The following is a 19,430-nucleotide window of genomic DNA, read 5'->3' as shown; positions in this document are numbered from 1 at the left end:
GCACTTCTCCAGAAGCTGGGGCCAGGTGGGGCAAGCCCTGGCATATGCCCTGCTCCCCTTGTAGCTGAAGGACACAGACCACGAGTGTGGGAGTGTGGCATTGGAAAGGGAGAGAAATACCGTGAAGGACAAGTCAGAGGCTGGCTCCTCAGGCACTTCCTTCTGTCCTCAGCAGGGCTGCAGAAGGACCAGGGACACCCCAGCTGTGGTTGTCTCCTCCGTAGCCTGGAGGGACTCCTAGCCATAAGCTCAGACACGGGCTGGGGAACCTCAGCTAAGGAAAGGCTGTTGGAAGGCCTCCTTGTTGTCCGGAGGTCTGTAGAAGGGTCTGTGAGGGTGGGAGGCCCAGGAAGGTGGGCCCTGGCATGCCGACCTCACAGTGACCTCCACATGCAGGTGAAGATGGAGGAAGAGGGGCCCAAGCTCTGTCTGCCACCTCCTTGGGGGCCACCTGGGCAGGACACTGACTGCAGCCAGGACCAGGACCCCTACCCCCCACCCCTACCCCCCTCTGGCTTCCAGCACAGCTGGGTCCCTCCTGTGGGCTGAGCCAGGTGGTGGACAGCACTTAGGCTGGGGAGGCAGGACAGAGACCACACAGGAGGAGAGAGGCTGGGCCTGCCGAGACCCTCGGGGCATTCCCCAAACTTGGAGGGCTCGGGCCTGGGCCCCCAAAGAGTGACAGTCGTCTCTGATGCCTGATGCCTTCCTCAGGCCTCTCTGTGTCCCTAGGCTAAGGACTGTGTATGGTGGGTGGGTCTCTGGGGGACTGCTATGTCATGGTTCCCGATCAGAAAAAGGGAGCTGTGGGGTCTCCTGGTCTCCCCTCCCATGAGCCTTCTGTGATCCCAAAGCCCTTGCAACCCTGGCTTAAGACACCCTGAATCTGCTTCTAGAAGAGTCTGGGAATATGAGGACCTCTTGCCAGGTGTGTGGGGGGTGCGCATTTGAGAGAAGACAGACCCTGAGAGGAAGAGAGGACGTCTCTCCTGGTTCCCCAGGAGGCCATGGGCTCTTCAGGTCCAGCAGGGAGTAGCTCCTTGTTATGGGCCAAATTTTGCCCCCTGCCATTGGAAGACAGAGATACTTGTCTGACAAGTCTCTCTGGAGCCCCCTCCCATGCCTGCAGGTGACCCTGGTCCACTAAAGCCACACATCAAGTGGCTTTCAGCCTAAAGGGATCCCTAAATGTGGCAGCAGAACAGATGCTCCCTGCCTGCACACATTGCCATGCCCCTGCAGGCTCTGGATCTCCACAGCCCCCAGGAACACTGGGGCTTCAGGCTGAGGACCCAGGCCATCGCCCTGTCCCCTGGACCCTGCCTGCCTGCCTAGGTGGCCACTCCTCCTCTTGGGCCTCAGACACTAGAGGGCTGACCACAGTGCCCTATGGAAGGGACACTGCCTCCCTACACTGCCCACACATTTCCATACCCACAAAGAGACCTGCGATCGGCATGGGACACCTGCAACAGGGCATGTACACTGTCAGCAGAGCAGCTTCAAATGCTGAGGAAGACACTTAGAGCCTGGACTGTGCCTCCCCAGAACAGCGGCTCAAGCAGGAGGCAGCGCATTCTCAGGCAAAGCCAGTGTCAGACCCATGAGACAGCCAAATGAAAGGACGGTTTCAGAAAATGTTGCAAGAGATACAGTCAGCAAAGGAAATCAATGATTAAGGCAAAGGCCACTGTTATCTTCAGAAAACAGGTAGCGCCCAAGAAAAAGAGAAAGCCCTGCCCAGTAACCCAGCACCCACAGTCTAGATGGTATCCGTGTGGTGGATGGGGAGGTCCACGCATGTATCCCTCCAGCACAGAGGCAGGGAAGGAAGAAAGTAAACACAGAAAACAAGTGAATGCTACAAAAGAATAAGTCAAGGGGGTGGGAGCAGCCTCCGTGGGTCAGTGGCTCTAACACAGTCCAAATGCAGCCCACAGGTGCATACAAGAGAGGACCCCAAATGCACTGTTTAGAAAGGAGAGACAAGGACAGGTGTTCACCAAGAGAGCATAAAAATGTTCAGAAATTGATTAATTAAATTAAAAACTTGCTCCCATCAAAAACCACTTTAGAAGGCTAAGTGGGCGTGTGCCAGGCCCTGGGCTCCATCCCCAGCACCAGAAAACAAAGGAGCAAACAAAAGCACTGAAAGAAATGAAACGAGGCCTCCAGCTGCCCATGGAGAGAAGCCTCTGCCTCCCAGTGGCAGCCTGAGAGGGCTCCCTGGAACCCCACACACCCACACAACAGGCAAATCCAGAGGTTCAAACCTTGGTGTCCACTTCAAGGACACCCAGGAAACCCACCAGGCCATCAAGGGTATGTGGGTCCAGAAAGCCACCAAGTGTCCAAAAGATGTGACTTTGAACACACCCAGGTTGAGTCCTATGGGGTCCAGCTAAATTCGCCCCTACAGGAGTCCCCTGCAACATGCAGGTAGGTGATCCTCAGTGAAAAGGAACAGATTGTTCTTCAACCAGGAGAAAAAGATCCTGGAAGAAGCCAGAGAAACAAAAACAAAAATAATAAATTAAAAATAAATAAATAAAATAATTAAATAAGTTTAGCATAAAATAAATGCAAATAGGGCTGGGGATGTGGCTCAAGCCGTAGCTCGCTCGCCTGGCATGCGTGTAGCCTGGGTTCCATCCTCAGCACCACATACAAACAAAGATGTTGTGTCCGCCGAAAACTAAAAAATAAATATTTAAAAAAATTTCTCTCTCTCTCTCTTTCTCTCTCTCTCACTCTCTCTCTCTCTCTCTTTAAAAAAAAAAAGAAAAGAAATGGTGCCCAACACTTCCTACAAAAGAAGTCAGAAATTGGCAAAACAAACCCTGAAAGCCCTGAGCATCAGTAGTCATGATACTGCAGGTTACCAGTGATGAGTCCTGCTCCCTCACGTGTTGAAGAACATTAGAGAAGCAAGCCGAGGCAAGCACATAAGACAGGGTTTATTTAAAAGGGGTCACATAGACTTCTCCTGGGAGGGAGAAGGGGGCCATAGCTGGTATCCTGGTATCCCAAGAAGTGAGAGTGTTCTGTTCTTTTATAAGTCCTAGGCTTCCTTTGTTCTCCTGCTCTCTTCCCCTTATCTCTCCTTCCTGCAAACGGGTCTAGACCCCAGGAGATGCTTGGTGGGATGGCCAAAAGGTGAGAAGCAGGTGGGCTGCAGAGGCCAAGGTGGAGTGATGGGGCAGGAAGAAGGCATAATTAAAAACTCCTTGTAGGGAGGGACAGTCCCTGGAACAGGTTACCTTAGCCAGAGGTAGGAGCTAGGGGCAGATTTTCTTGATAAGAGTGGAGGGAGGGCTCTGCAGGAATTAACATTTCAATCCCTTCATTCTTTGGATCAGACCCTAGCCTATCTGCCTGTCTAATTCTGGCTTCAGCCACAGGACAGAGAGTTGAAGTGGGCACAAGCCTGTTAAATTGGTGGGTTAAGAAGCTGGCAACCCAGCCGGGCACAGTGGCTTGGGAGGCTGAGGCAGGAAAATATCAAGTTCAAACCCAGCCTCAGCAACTTATCGAGGCCCTAAGCAACTCAGTGAGACCCTGTCTCTAAATGAGATACAAAGTAGGGCAGGGGAAGTGGCTTAGTGGTCAAGTGCCCTGAGTTCAATCCCTGGTACCCAAAGGGGGGGGGGGGAGAAATCTTATAAAAATCTCAGTAAGTGTGAAAAATGAATCATCAATTCATTATGTAAAATATAAAACTCAGTGAAAAGGAAAGAAAAAAAATTTATTTGCCTGGTAAAAGATAACTATAAAAATCAGTCCTGGGGCGAGAACAGTGCCCATGCCTGTAATTCCAGTGACTCAGGAGGCTGAAGCAGGAGGATAGCAAGTTGGAGGCCAGCCTCAGCACACAGCAGGCCCTGTCTCAAAAAATTAAAAAAAAAAAAAGGTCTAGGGATATAGCTCAGTGGCAGAGCACTCACCTAGCATGGTTGAGGCCCTGGCTTCAACTCCCAGCATCACAAAAACAAATACAAAAGATAAAACCCAAGCCAGGCACAGTGGCACATGCCTGTAATCCCAGTGATTTGGGAGGCTGAGTCAGGAGGATCATGAGTTCAAAGCCAGCCTCAGCAAAAGCAAGGTGCTGAGCAACTCAGTGAGATCTTGTCTCAAATAAAATACAAAATTTGGCTGGGGAGATGGCTCAGTGGTGCTGCTGAGATAAATCCCCAGCACCAAAAAAAAAAAAAAAAGATAAATCCTAGAGGAATCATTATCCCAAATGGAGATTTGGAAGCATCCTTTAAAAAGACAAAAGAGAGGACTAGGGCTGTAGCTCAGTTGGTAGAGTACTTGCTTTGTGTGCACAAGGCCCTGGGTTCTAAGCCCCAGCACCAAAAACAAAAAAGACAACACAAAAAGTTCTGTCTCTACTTTATTCAATGTTTTTATAGTCCTAACAAGGGTAATAAAAAGAGAAAAAGGAATTAAAAGATTAGATTTGGAAAGAAGATTTTTAAAAGGCTGTCATCATCTTCTTACAGAAATCATGTTCAGCAAGAGACCAAGCACTGGGCTGAGGCTGGGGCTCAGCGGTAGAGCACTCGCCTACCATGTGCGAGGCGCTAGGTTCAACCCTCAGCACCATATAAAAATAAATAAATGAAGTAAAGATATTAAAAGAGAGAGAGAGACAGAGAGAGAGACAGAGAGAGACCAAGCACTGTTGACAAAAGCTCTGTCTTTGTGCCTGATGCCAATAAAATAACAAGGACATGGTTTTGAGGGAAAGGAAGGTTTATAGCTTTGCTGGCAAAGGAGAAACACAGGGGACTCCTGTCTCAGACACTGTGATTCTGCCCATCAGTGTGAACAGGTGGCTTTCAAAGAGGTGACTCAAAGGCTACATTCCACTGTTCTCTGTCTGGAGGTGTAATTCACTTGTTAATTTGGGAGATAGTCATTTCTGAGATATTCTGGTGCCAACCCCAAAGTCTGGTGGGTGTGTGCTCAAGGACAGATAAATCTACCTAGGATGGGGAAGAAAGGTAATACTAAATCCACTGAGATTAAGGACAGGGAGTGATTAGGGAGAAGCAGGGAGAGAGGAAGAGAAAGAAACATGTTCATTTTAAAAATAAATAAAAACCAATGTGATTCTGCAATCTGTATACGGGGTAAAAATGGGAGTGCATAATCCACTTGAATCAAATGTATGAAATATGATATGTCAAGAGCTTTGTAATGTTTTGAACAACTATAATAATAAAAAAATAAAAATAAAAATAAATAAATAAATAAATTGCAGTGGTACATGCCTGTAATCCCAGTGGCGCCTGTAATCCAGCGGCTCGGGAGGCTGAGTCAAGAGGATGAGAATTCAAAGCCAGCCTCAGCAAAAGCAAAGTGCTAAGCAACTCAGTGAGACCCTGTCTCTAAATAAAATACAAACTAGGGTTGGGATGTGGCTCAGTGGTCGAGTGCCCCTGAGTTCAATCCCCAGTACCCCCCCAAAAAAATCAGTTGCCAGTAGCAGAGCAGCAAGGGCTGCATTCAAAGTAAAAAGTGGACCATTGTTACAGCCTCAGAGGGTGCAGTTGGACACTGGGCACGCCAGAGCAGTGAGTGGACTGCAGATCCAATGGACCTTCTGAATGCTCTGCTCTGCTGAGGATCCCTTCCAAGTGCCATGAGCATGTACAGGTCCCCAGACACACTGGGATTGAATTTTGGGCCAATCTGAAGTCCAGTTTCCTATGATGCAAAGAATACAGAGTGGTGTGACTGGATACGTGGCTACTCATGGGCTCCCCAGCACAAAACGGAGGCCACACAAGAGACGCTCATATTGAAACCAGAGTTAGACAGTCAGTATAGATAGGTAAATCGAGTCAGGTCGGATCCAGGAGGCCAATTTTGAGTGAGTCTGGGAAGTTGGAGACAGTCCACTGTGGGATCTTATCAAGAACCTGCCCCAGCTCCAACCTGTTGCCCAGGTAACCTGTCCCAGGAATTCCCCCTCCCAACAAGGAGCCATAAGGTTGTTAATGTGTCCTTGCCTACTCCATCCTGCCCTTCCCCCTTCAGCCCACCTGTTTCCCACCTTTTGGCCTTCCCACCTAGCATTCCTGGGCCTAGTCAAGTATGCAGGAAGGAGAAAGATTAGAGGGAAAAGGCAGGAGAACAAAGGAAGCCCAGGACATATATTAAAAGGGCGGAACACCTCACTTCTTGGGATAACAGGATACCGGCTATGGCCCCCTTCTCCCTCGTGGGAGAAGTCTATGTTACCCCTTTTTAAATAAACCCTGCTTCATATGCTTGCCTTAATATGCTTCTCTAGTGTTCAAACTTCAACATGTGGGAAAGCAGGACTCGTCACCGATAACCGGTGATGGGTATCAATATCCTGTGCTGGGCCCACAGCGGCCATTGGCCCCATCCAATGCTCCCTGGCCCTGCTGAGCCCAGCCTTGCAAACACAGGTTAATCAGACAAACATCAACCATGGGCATCACCAACCTGAGCCCCAGCCCCAGGCCTCCTTTGTACCACAGCAGGCCAAGGAGCCCACGATGACCAGGAGACAGCCTAAGGGTGAGGGCAAGGACCCAGGAACTGGCTCAGGACCAAGAGCAGAAGCCTGGCCTTTCTTCTCCTGTTCTCCTGTTGGGGTCAGTTAAAGACAAGCGCCAGGAAAACAGGTGGTACTGCCATTTACCAGTGACCAGTCCTGCTCCCTCACATGTTGAAGTATAACATTAGAGAAGCACGCTGAGGCAAGCATATAAAGCAGGGTTTATTTTAAAAGGGGGTCACATAGGGGCTGGGATTGTGGCTCAGCGGTAGAGCGCTCACCTAGCATGCTCGGGGCCCTGGGTCCGATCCTCAGCACCACATAAAAATAAATGAATTAAATAAAGGTATTGGGTCCAACTACAACTAAAAAAATAAATAAATATTAAAAAAAGGGTAAAAATGGGAGTTCATAACCCACTTGAATCAAAGTGTGAAATATGATATATCAAGAACTATGTAATGTTTTGAACAACCAACAATAAAAATTAAAAAAAAAAAAAGAATTGTAATGCAAAAAAAAAAAAAAAATCAATAACAGAGCTCATGTATAATGGCATAATTTGGCATGAACATACTTTATATACAGAGTTATGAAAAATTGTGCTGTGAATGGATAATTATGAATGTAATGCATTTCACTATTGTCATGTATAAAAGAAAGAAATAAAAAGGGGCTGGGGATGTGGCTCAAGCGGTAGCGCGCTCACCTAGCATGTGTGGGGCGCTGGGTTCTATCCTCAGCACCACATAAAAATAAAATAAAGATGTTGTGTCCACTGAAAACTAAAAAATAAATATTAAAAAAATTCTCTCTCTCTCTCTCTCTCTCAAAAAAAAAAAAAAAGGGGGGGGGCATCACATAGACTTCTCCTGGGAGGGAGAAGGGGGCCATAGTTGGTATCCCAAGAATCGAGAGCAGTCTGTCTTTTTAAAGTCCTAGGCTTCCTTGGTTCTCCTGCTCTCTTCCCCTTATCTCTCTCCTTCCTGTGTACTAGGCCCGGGAGATGCTTGGTGGCATGGCCAAAAGGTGAGAAGTAGAAACAGATGGGCTGCAGGGGCCAAGCAGGATGGGGGAACAGGGTGCATTAATTAATAACTTTTATAACTTCCTTGGGACAGGTTCTTAGCAACAGGTTGGAGCAGGGGAAGTCTTTCTTGATTAGGGTGGAGGAAGGGCTCTGAAGACATTAATATTTCAATCCCGCTCCAATTTCCCAGACCCTAATTGGCCTCCTTGCTCACTGGATTTGCCTACCTTTATTGACGACCTCTTTTAATTCCGCTTCACTGAGACAAGTTGTAAATCGCCATGCCTCCCTGCCTTCTCCCCCACAGCCCAGCAGGCTGGCCTGGCTTGAGGCTTCTTGTCACTAAGGCCATCCCCAGACCCAGGCTTCCCAGCAGGGGGCCTTCTGGACCCACTGCTTTGGGTGACCAGTGGACAATGGCACAGGTGTAGCTGGACACAAAGCCTAGGCCAGCAAGGGGGTGTTGGCTAGACAGCAAGGGGGTGTTGGCTGGACAGGTTGACTAAGGCCTGCACATGTTGGCTGGCTGGATGAGAGTGAGGGCATGTGGGCTGTGGCTGCAGATCCCAGGCATGGCCTACCCACACTGCCCCTCTCTGGTGGGAAAAGGCCTGGCTCTGAAGGAATTCAGCCCCTGCTTCCCTGAGAGACAGCATTAGGCCTGAAGCAGGGGCTGAGGGTTCAGATCACACTGGGATGTGCACACCACCACAGGGGCGCAGGGCACTCATGCTCAGGACCACATGGGAGGTCTCCCGTGGATTGTGGGGGTAGGAACCCTGAGCCAGGGTTTCAGACAGTGGTGGCAGAACCAAGCACCCCGCTACCCACCCTGGAGGCTCTGCTTCCTTCCAAGGTCAAGAGCCACTGCACATGGATCCCAGGAGGAGAAGCTGCAGTTGGAGTCAAGACACTGGTCACCTGGACCCACTCGCTGGGCTGAGCGCATCCCTGTGGCCCCATCTCAGTTCTGGCCCAGAGGAGCCTGGCTTGCCATGGTCAGGAGTGTGTGCAGCCCTGCAAGCCCACCCAGGGCCTCACTCCAGGCCATCCCTCATCTGCACAGAGGTCTCTGCAAGCTGCGCTGCACCCAGGAAGTCTGTGGACCTGGCTCCTATCAGCCACCATGGGGGCTATTCCCTTACCCAGGTCCACTGCCCGAGGCCTGGCCCAGAGGAGACTAAGGAGTGGGCAGAGAGGGGAGGGGGCAGAAGGGAAGCCACCAGCCAGGCTGATCTTCGGCAGCTCCTTTCCCTAGTGGAGCCCTGGACATCCAGACGGGAGCACACGGGCCCAGGGCATCCTGAGCCTCCTCCCAGCTCCATTCTGCCTCCCCCGAAGAGCCTGAGCCTAAGGACCCCCAGAGGATGGCCCCGCATGGACAAATACACTCAGCCACAGGAAGAAGGCTTTGCAGTTTAATGTGATTCAAGGAGAGCAGAAGGCAGGAGACCCTGCAAGTCCTTCCCAGGCACACCCCTTCCAGGCGGACACCACCCTTGGGGCCTCCCCTGCCTCTCTCCTGAGCACAGGAAGTAGAGGAGGCTGAGTGTTGGCTGGAACATGAGTGGCCTAAAGGAGCATCACCACAGAAGGCTGGGTCTCCTCTGCCAGGCAGACCCGGCCCATCTAAGGCCCCGGGAAAGCAGGGAACGGGGGGGGGGGGGGGGGGGTGGTAGATCCAGGGCACCTAGCTCATCACACGGGTACTTACCCCAGGGAGGTTGTCATGACCACAGAGGTTCCCCCCCAGCTCACCACCCCCACCTGGACCCAGGTGCAGTTCTATGTGCAGATACGGGGCCTCCTGGAGTCACCCTGTGGGGAGTGAGTCTGATGGATCCCAATTCCTGGGCCAGGAGGGGACAGAAGAGGGAATCTGGGGTCTCACCTGGCGAGGGCCACAGACCTGGGTCCCAGCCGTTAGCCTATCGTTTTTGATAAACTGGTGAGGAGTGTGGAGGAAAGGCGAAACCACAGCTCAGACCACAACTCTTGTTCCCCTTGACCTTCACCTTCACTTCTGGAAAGTAGAAGGGCAAGGGCAGGGGCTCTGCTGGGAGAAGCAGGGTGGGGCCCAAGTGGGGAGGCAGATGGCCTTCCTAGAGGCCCACAGTGGGGATGTACAATTGGCTCAGAACTGGGTCCCCCCCCTACCTTCACCTGGGGGCCTTTGGGGCAGCATCCTGTGGAGACCACCCTCAGGAAGGGGGGAGTCACCCAGGGCTCTCCCTGGGGTGCACATGGGTGGGAATGGGGCCAGTCACACATTCCCACACATATTCACTTAAGGGACTGGACAGCTGGGGGTCTGGGGCAAAGGACAACCTTCCTGAGTTTGGGGTTCTTTTCTACAAAGTAAGCAGCAATATCACCAAAATAAGGTTGTGGGGAGTGAATCAGAAGCACATCCAGTGCCCATTGAGGGGTTAGCAGTGCCCCAGAAGACATGTCCTCCTTCTCAGCCACAGTACTATGGTTGCCACTGTTTGGAAATAGGGTCTTTTCAGATTTCATTAGATTAAGATGAGTCACACTGTGGGAGGGTGGGGGACACAGGCAAGCAGGGTCATCTTGACTGAGGCAGAGATCAGGGGGCCACAAGTCTGTTGGCCCCTGGATTGCCAACAACACCAGGCCCAACCCCCAAACCCCGCCAGCTGTGAGAGAGCACGCTTCTGCACCAGCTGCAGCCAGGACGCCCAGAGGTCTGCAGCCCAGCTCTGTATGCTGCTGCCACAGAGAGGATCCCAAAGACACACTGAGGGAGGACTTCCACTACAGCTACCTATACCCATGTCCCAACTGCCATCCCCACCTAAGCGTCTCTTACCCTTTACCTTGGATTCTGCTATTGCCCCAGCAGGTCACCCAGCACATTGACCCCTGGGAGACTCTCAGGGAGGCAGCCAGGAGGATGACCAGGTGCATCTGCTGGTCATAGGGACCTCCACCTGCAGCAGGGCGATGTCCCCACCTCCACTGACAGACAGGCTCTCACTGTACTTGGGGTGGCGGACAATCTCAGCCACCTTTACCAGCCCATCCTCTTCATAGAGCCTCAGCTGCCCCACCTGCTCCCTGAAGGCACAGCCTCCAGTTGCCCCCTGGGAGAGTGGAGCAGGAACTCCTCAGGGAGGCTGGCCAGGCCCTCAGGGAGGCCAAGCTCTGCAGCAGCCCAGGAATCTGACCACACCCTCAGGGCCAAGGCTTCCCTGCAGTCCAGAGAGGGGCCCCCCAAATCCTGCCTCCCACCCTTGGCCCCTTGGCCCCCTCCAGGTGCCCACCTATACCCAGCAAAGGAAATGGGTGGGGCCCACTCATGGCTCAACACAGTGGGCAGTTGTCAGCACTCACTGAGGGTGGATGAGGGTGCCGCATTCCGGCTGGGCAAAATAACCAGGAGGTGACAAGCAACTTGAAGGTTGAAGGGGGAACTGCTTTATTGCGGAGGAACTCAGCGGGAACTCAAGGTGGCGGGAACCGCTTTATTGCGGAACAGCAGAGGTATATATACCTAACTGATTACACACAGCTTGACTCAATTAGCATCATCCAGATACAGCAGTCAGCCAATAAGGAATCCCCACCATCTTAATGGCTCGGTGGCATTGCCTCACAAACCACTCCTCCTGGCAAACTGCCAGGCGCCATCTTGACTTGATTTGCGGTCCCCAACATGAGGGAGCCTCCGCAGACATGCTCCCACAGTCTCCTCCCCATGTTGTAGAACCTCAAGCTGACCTGCCACGGGAACCTCCTGGTTGAGACAGGGCATCCCCCGACGATGCCCACCAGCTCCAGTCCTGGGCGGGGGTCTGGGGAGGCACGTGGAGGGGCTGTCAGGGACCAGACAAGGGTCTCCCCAGGGCTCAGGAGGCAGCAAGGCTCCTGGCGAGTGGATGATGCCCATGCAACCCCAGGAATGGTCCTGTGAGCCCTGGGGGTGGGGACGAGTCCTGGGGTGGGAAGGCAAGGGATGGAGTGGGTTTGGGACTCAAGGTGGCCAGAGGAGTGGAGCCCCCCAGGAAGGGGAGAGCCAGGAGCAGCAACCACAGCATCCTGGGTGAAGGGCCAGGCTGGGGCCAGAGAAGCACTGGCTCCCAGGGTCTGGGGCCCTCTGCTTAGGGCTGCTTCCTCACTGGACTGGTCCTACTGCCACCTCCTCCTGGCAGCTCTGAGAGACATTTGTTTTTCATCAAAGGAAGTAGATGGGTGGAGCAGCCCCAGGGGAGGGTACTTTGGGGAACAAAGACAGCTCTGTATGAAGGAGACTGGGGGCAGCTGGGCTGTGGAGGGACCTAAAGGTTCCTGGAGGAGCCCAGCCTGCAGCACAGAGGTGCCTGAGCCGGAGAAGGTGGAAAGACTTGAGGAGGGGCCCTGCGCTCAGGGCCAGTCGCGTTGACAAGGATGGCTCTTCCTGGTTCTGGTTCTGGGCCAGGCCCCTCCACATCTGGCCTGAGGTGCCCACTGTTCTTGGGAATAAAGGGTTTGTTCTGGGGACCTTGAACCTTCCATGTCCCCCCAGCTGGCTGAGGCTGGGGCTTGAGTTCAGGGAGTGGGGCCACAGCAGGAACCAGAGGAGCAGAGGACAGACTTCCGAAGCAAGGAGCAGTGTGGGTGCTATATCCCCTCTCTGGGATCCTTCCTGCCCTGAGGGGTGGGAATGATTCAGCCTGAAGCTGTTTGCAGCCTGAGGAATGAGGGCTCCAGGTCTAGACTAATGTGTCCAAGACCTTGAAGCCCTATGTGTTCCTGTTCACCAGGGGCCCTCTGCTCCCTGCACTGGTGTCCCAGAATGTTAAAATGCCATTGGATTTGACATGACTGTACTGGGCCACCCTGTGGAGACCCATCCTCACCAGTCATCAGCTCCCTCCAATTCCCCTGGCCTTGCTGGGCACAGGCTTGAAAACAGGTTAATCAGACAACGGTCAACTGTGGTTGCCACCAACCTGAGCCCCAGCCTGAGTCCTCCTGCAGCAGCGACATTGCATCACTACAGGGACAAGGAGCCCACAACCCCCAGGGAGACACTGTGGGGCCCTTGCAGCTCGAGGATACAGGAAGACAGGGGGCCTGACTTTCTCTCCCTGTTGGGTCTTTAGCACCCTCCCCGCAGGCCAGGTTAAAATGGGGAATTTGGGATCAGTTAAGAGACCAGCCCTGGGAAAGCAGGGGGAGGGTATTAACACCCAGCTGCCTCCCTAGCAGGCTGGCCCAGCTCCCCGTGATACCACCGGTTATCTGTGACAGTGAAGTCCTGCTTCCCCACATGTTGAAGTTTGAACATTAGAGAAGCATGCCGAGGCAAACATACAAAGCAATTTTATTTAAAAAGGGGTAAGGAGGGAGAAGGGGGCCATAGCTGGTATTCTGGTATCCCAAGAAGCAAGGTGTTCTGCCCTTTTTATATGTCCTAGGCTTCCTGTGTTCTTCTGCCCTTCCCCTGTCTTTCTACTTCCTGCATACATGACTAGGCTAGGCCCAGGAATGCTTGCCGGGATGGCCAAAAGGTGGGAACCCGGTGGGCTGAGGGGGGAAGGGCAGGATGTTGCAACCCGGGACACATTAACAACCTTATAACTCCCTGTAGGGAGGGGCGATTCCTAGGACAGGTTACCTTGGCAACAGATTGAAGCAGAGGCAGGTTCCTGATAAGGGTGGAGGAAGGGCTCTGAAGGAATTAACATTTCAATCCCTCAGGGGGCAGTCTCCAACTTCCCGGACTCACTCAAAACTGACCTCCTAGATCTGACCTGACTCTATTTATCTATCTATACTGACTGCCTATCTAATTCTGGCTTCACCTGCATTCCATCACCAGAGATAAGTCTTCAGGGTCCCTCAACCATGAACAACCTGCAAGACACAGTCCTTTGTCCAATGGCTGCGACCTGGGGAATTTATTTCATAACTAAAATCTCCCTTCCTCTGCAGCCCCTGGTCAGTGCTGCTTAGACCACTAGGTCTGGGTGTTCCCATTAAGGTTCCAGGGACAATTTTGCTGCTTAGGTTTACAAATGAGAAAAAGACATCACACCAAGGAGGTGGGGATTGGAGTGCCAAGGAGGTTGTGAGCACTCTGGGCTTACCCACAGCCTGGCTGTGCCATTTGGGAAAATCTGCCTTCTCTGACCCACTGGTACACAAGAAATGACAAGAAAGCAGTGAGGTGGTGAACCCCTACACCCCTTCACAGAGTTAGTTCAGCTTGAAAAGGCCAATGTTGATTTTCAGGAACTTTTAATGGAGTTGTTAAACAGAAGCCATGAGTGCAAATTAAACGACATCAACTTATAATTAAAAACATTCAATTTAAAAAGAGGCAAAATGGGCTGGGGTTGTGGCTCAGCAGTGGAGCGCTTGCCTTGCACCTACGAGACCCTGGGTTCAATCCTCCGCACCACATAAAAATAAGTGAAATAAAGGTATTGTGTCCAACTACAACTAAAAGTAAATATTAAAAAAAGAGGCAAAAATACAATAGATTTTTTTTTATTCATTTATTTTTTGGTACTGGACCACTGAGCCACATCTCCAGCCCTAGTTTTGTAAGGGTCCCGCGAAACGTCGGAGAAAGAGACCACCAAGTGACCACTCATGCATTTGGCAGAAGGGGGATTTATTGAACCAGCATGCTGGGGCTCCATGCCCACTCAAGAAGGGAAATCAGCCCAGAGCCCGAGGCAGGGCTGAGCAAGCAGCCCAGAGCCCCGAGCAGGGGCTGAGCACTGCTTAAGTACACTTTTTGGGGAGGGCGGAGGGCTTTGTATACATCAGAACAAATCATCATGAGGCGCGGGAAAATTGAACAACAACTCCTAAACATGATTGGTTCATTCACTGGTGGGAACAGGTCAGGCTGGAGTGATAGGTCATTCCTAAGGAGGGGGTTACATTTAAACTGATTGGTCCAGGCCCTGCAATGCCTCCGTGCGACCACACAGAGCCCTTATTAAACAACCAAATAGTCAGGGGAAATATTTACTGGGCAGTTCCAAGCATTGTCTTAACAGCTACAGAAATTTCAGGTTTTACAGGTAGCATAGAAACCTAACAATACCTAATCTTTTACATTTTAACTCAGACCTTGCAGCTTAGAAACTTTACAACACCCGGTCTTTTACCCTTTAACTTTTACGCTTTAACTTCAATTTCTTTTACCCTTACAGTTTGTATTTTACTTAGAGACAGGGTCTCACTGAATTGCTTAGTGCCCCTCCATTGCTGAGGCTGGCTGTGAACTCTCAATCCTCTTGCTTCAGCCTCCCTAGCTGCTGAGATTACAGACATGTGCCACCACGCCAGCAATAGATGAAAATTTAAAGTCATAGGAAGAAATTAACAGCAGGATGACTGTAGCAAAAGAGAGATAAGCAAAAAGAAAGATATGGCAGCACTTCCTCCTGCCTGCTGGTGTCCAGAAGAGAGAAAAGAAAAAAAATTTAATTAATGGATTCTCCTGTCCTGTTTCATATTTTTTATTTCTCTGGGGACAGTGGTTGCAGGACCAGGGAGTTTCTCTTCCTGGGGAAACAGGGAGCTAAGTCTGTAGTCCTGTGGGGCCACTATAAGGACTCAACAGAGCCAGTCAGGTTACTTTCCTGGGTAGCAGAGGCCCTATCCAGCTACCACTGGAGACTTTGAAACTGCCTGGTATCATAGACTACTCTGGTCACAGGGACTTCCCAGGCCAAAGGCAGCCTTTGTGCTTTGCCTCAAAATTAATAGGGGCCACCAAGATGGCCCTGCCAATATGGCAGCACTTCCTCCTGCCTGCTGGTGTCTGACAAAGGGAACTCAAAGTGCCCAGTATCTCTTACATGTCCTTCCAAGGCTGTAGGGACAGGAAATCCGTATAATGTAAACTTGTTGGTTCCTAGATTAGGACATGGACATATCTTTGGACAGCCACTGTTCCCATGATAGTGGAGTAGGTACCATCATTCTGCTCGTGGACAAAGAGGCACAGTCACCTGAAAGAGAACTTAGCCACACTTGTGGATGTCGGCTACATCAGGTTCTCACTTGGGAGCACAACAGAGGAGGGAAGGGCAGCTGAGCTGACTCAGTACCACTTGGGAATGTGAGAAATTCTGAGCACTGTATCTCAACACTGGGAGCCTTTCCCTGGCTCCTTCCCTCTGGGTCTTGGGTCAGGTGGGACTGAGACACCAGTGAATCACCTCTCTTCCAGTGCTCCCTCTGTCTGTCCACCAGGGTCCCTCCCCTTCTTCTACAGCCCAGCTGGCTGCCCAGCTCCCACTTCCCTCTCCAGGGCTACTCTCACCACTGTCACCTGTGTGGGACAGAGAGACACTGCAATACTGGAGCCCAAGTGTACAGATGGAACCATGGCCTGAGTCTGTAAGGGTGGTGCAAAGGTGGAAATTCACTTTCCATATCCATAAACCTATTTCCATTTTCTTTTCTTTTTTTTTTTTTTAACACAATGCCTTTATTTTTATGTGGTGCTGAGAATCGAACTCGGGTCGCGCCCATGCTAGGCGAGTGCTCTACCGCTGAGCCACAATCCCATCCCCACCATTACCATTTCCATTTCCATTTTCATTTCAAGCTTCTGGTCTGATCCAACCAACTCAGTCCACCCATCTTCAGTTAATGTCCAGTGAGACACTGGCTGGTTCATTCCTTCTACAAATCATTACTGACCACCCAACACGTGCCAGCTACTGCTCCTGGAACTGAGAGTACATTAATGTCTCTGCTTTCCTGGAGCTGAGAAGAGCATGGCCCAGAGAGCTGAGCCACCTGTCCCTCCCAAGGTTAACAAATGATCCAGACAGACTGCACCCCCCCAACGGCGGCACTGAGCGAGCATGTGTGCACACACGCATTTATCTGTGCAAAAGTATAAGCCATTTCTGTAGTCTCTTAAGTCCACCTAAGAAGCTTAAGTTTAAAATGTCGGCCTTGCAGGGAATCTACAGCGCCTATAAATCGCGAGCCCAGAGTTACCTGCACTGCATCAGGGGAATAGGTGCGACCTGCAGCCACGCCCCGGCCCCGCCCCTCCCCAGAGCTGTGGCACAGCGCCCCCGTGTGATCAAGAGAAATGACTGCAGGTCCATGGCCGTTCACTGGAAATATTAGCCACTGGTCAGTGCCCGCGGCCTGTCCTCCGCGTCCCAACACGATCACAGCCCACTCTGCAGGTGCGGCTCCGGTCTCAGACACCCGGTGTCCTTGGAGGGGTCCTCGCTGGCTCGGCGCTGAGCTCCCAAGGCCCTGTCGGCCCCGTCGTCCACTCCAGCCCCTCCTAGCCCGGATGAGGCCACCAGGGGCGGCAGAGAGCCGAAGCTGAAAGCATCCTCTGAGCATGACACGTGGATGGTCATCAGGCACTGCTTTGCTAGCCCTCCCCAGGAGCCCTTGCCCAACTGGTCATTCGGTCCTGGAAAATGCCTCAAGCGGTTCCTTTGACAAATCTCCGTGGTTTCCTTCCCCTTGAGAGTATGTCTGCTCCTTTGCAGGCTCCTCTGTTGGGCTCTGGGTGCCGTCTGAGAGCCAAACGGACTGGTTCCTGGATGTCCCTTCATTCAAACCTGGGCACCTGCACTGCGAGCCCACCCAGGTCTATGCTGTCAGCAGTGTCTCTCAGCACCGAGAACCCAGTGTGCCCCAAACGAGCTCTGACCCTGGCTCCTGCAGACCTCGTGACCTCCATCCTCCAAAGGCCCCACTGTCTGCTTTCCACCAAAGTACAGGGGCTGAGAGAGGTGTCACAGAGCCACCAGGCTGTCATTTGAGTAAGGGAGGGCATGCAGGTGGAGGGGACAACACAAGCAAATGCGAGGAGGTAGGAGTGGGCAGAAGTGCAGGGACCTGGGAGTCATCTGAGGGCTGCAGGAAAGAGGCTGGGCCAAGACCCTGGCAGGGTACAGGACTGTGGATGTACAGGGAAGGGACACATGCACAGCCTTCTCCCATTCTCCTGAAGGAGCGCTGGGCAGCAAACTGTCCTCAACCCTAAAAGAACACAAACCCGGGCTTGGCCTGAGCTCAGTACTTGGGCAGGAAATGAATGAAAGGCGAGCCAGGTAGGAGCAGACAGGGGGTCACACCAGGATGCTCTTGGTCAGCTGAGGAGGATGCAAAGATGCACAGCTCTGAGCCAGACAAAATCAGTGCCCAGGGCCTCCTGCAAGGGAGTGGAGGACCTCCCAACTCTTGCAGGTAACCCCTTTTCCTCTGCTGTGCCCCAGCCAGCCAGCTGTTTCTCACTCCAGCTTCTCAGTTCTCTGTTAGCCAAGACTGAACAGAACTAGAGACATCTGTGGGGGACACAGAGTCCAAGGCGGGACCACAGCCAGGTTCTGAGCACCCAGCCTGATCCTCACCATTCTTTAGCAACACTGGCGATTTGGCAGTTTAACAGTGATGAGCATGGTTGGGGGTGGGAGGGGTTTAGGGCACAGAGTCCTTGGGCAAACCGAGGGCACTCTGAACATTGTACCTGCTCTCTGGGCCCAGTGATACTTGAGATGAATGGGAAGGTCACTTGTCTTTACATGGAAGGAAGGGGATATTGCACCTTCAGCCTGGCCAGCCTCCCTGCTTAGAATGTTACAAGGACAGAGATAGAGGGCCCAGCCCACTGGGGTTAGAGGCTTCCCTCTGAGAGTTTAGGAGGGTGGGAAGGCACAGTAGGGCCAGGGTCATAGCTACCTGTTATATCTTCTGAAAGTTGGCCTGGCCAGGTGGGGCTGCAAGACAGGGGTGTAGCCCTCATGGGAGGGAGCAGGAGGCAGAGGGCATCTGGATCTGGTGTGGAGAGGGGCAATGTCGTTCTTGTGGGGCTGCAGCTCTGTGCATGTTCTGGATATTAATGTGTTATCAGATGACAACAGGTTTGCAAATGGATCCTCTATGCACCATGTTTCTCATGCACCCATTTTTCATTTTGTTGAAATCCAATGTATCTAGCTTTGCCTGTTGCCTGGGCTTTCAGTGCCACACCCAAGAAATCACTGTGAATCTTGAGTTGGGCTTTCCCATCTTCTTCCAATTTGAGCTGGTTTTTCCGTGTGGTGGAAGGTAAGGGTCCAATTTCACTCTCCTGGGGCTGGGATTGTGGCTCAGTGGTAGAGCGCTCACCTAGCAAGGGCGGGACCCGGGTTTGATTCTCAGCACCACATAAAAAATAATAAAAGCATTGTGTTGTGTCCATCTACACCAAAAAATAAATATTAAAAAAAAAATTCACTCTCCTGCATGTGGATCTTCTTTGTTGAAGCCAGACCCTGCTCAGAACCCTGTGGGTGCAAAGCCCTGCCCCAGCTGCCTGGGAAGAAACACCCAGGGGAGGGGGTCCTGCCCCTCTTCCAGGCAGCCCACACTCACTGTGCCCCTCCCAAGGGGATTAGGCCAAGGGCAGGTGCAGCAGCTAGAACCCTCCCCAGGACATTACACCCATTGATTCTGCACAAACTCCTCACATACACACCCCACTGATGTTTCCCCCAGTCAAGTCCCTTGTCCTCTTGAGAATGTGTGTGCTGGGTACAGGTGCTCACCAAAGGCTCCTGAGCTGAGGACCCCATATCTAAGGTGGCCCCCTGCCCTCCTCCAGCCCAACACCTCTTCCTCCCTCCCACCAGTCCCCACATCCCTTGCATCATGAGGGTCTTTGGGCCTCACACCATTGTCCATAAGGAAAAGAGTTCTCTATGCTGTCTGGAACTCAGTAACCAGAGCTGAGGGCCAGTATCTCTTCTATCCCCTTACCACACACAGAATAGGAACCAGAACCTTGACTTGCTTCTCCTGCTCCATAACATTCTATGGCTCCTCATGGACCATAGGATCAGGTCTAGGCCCTCCACAATCACTCAC

Source organism: Marmota flaviventris, chromosome 19 (genome assembly GCF_047511675.1).
Source record: "Marmota flaviventris isolate mMarFla1 chromosome 19, mMarFla1.hap1, whole genome shotgun sequence".
In the NCBI taxonomy this organism is placed as follows: domain Eukaryota; kingdom Metazoa; phylum Chordata; class Mammalia; order Rodentia; family Sciuridae; genus Marmota; species Marmota flaviventris.
The sequence above is the reverse complement of the archived record's forward strand: the minus strand, read 5'-3'. Positions refer to the sequence as shown.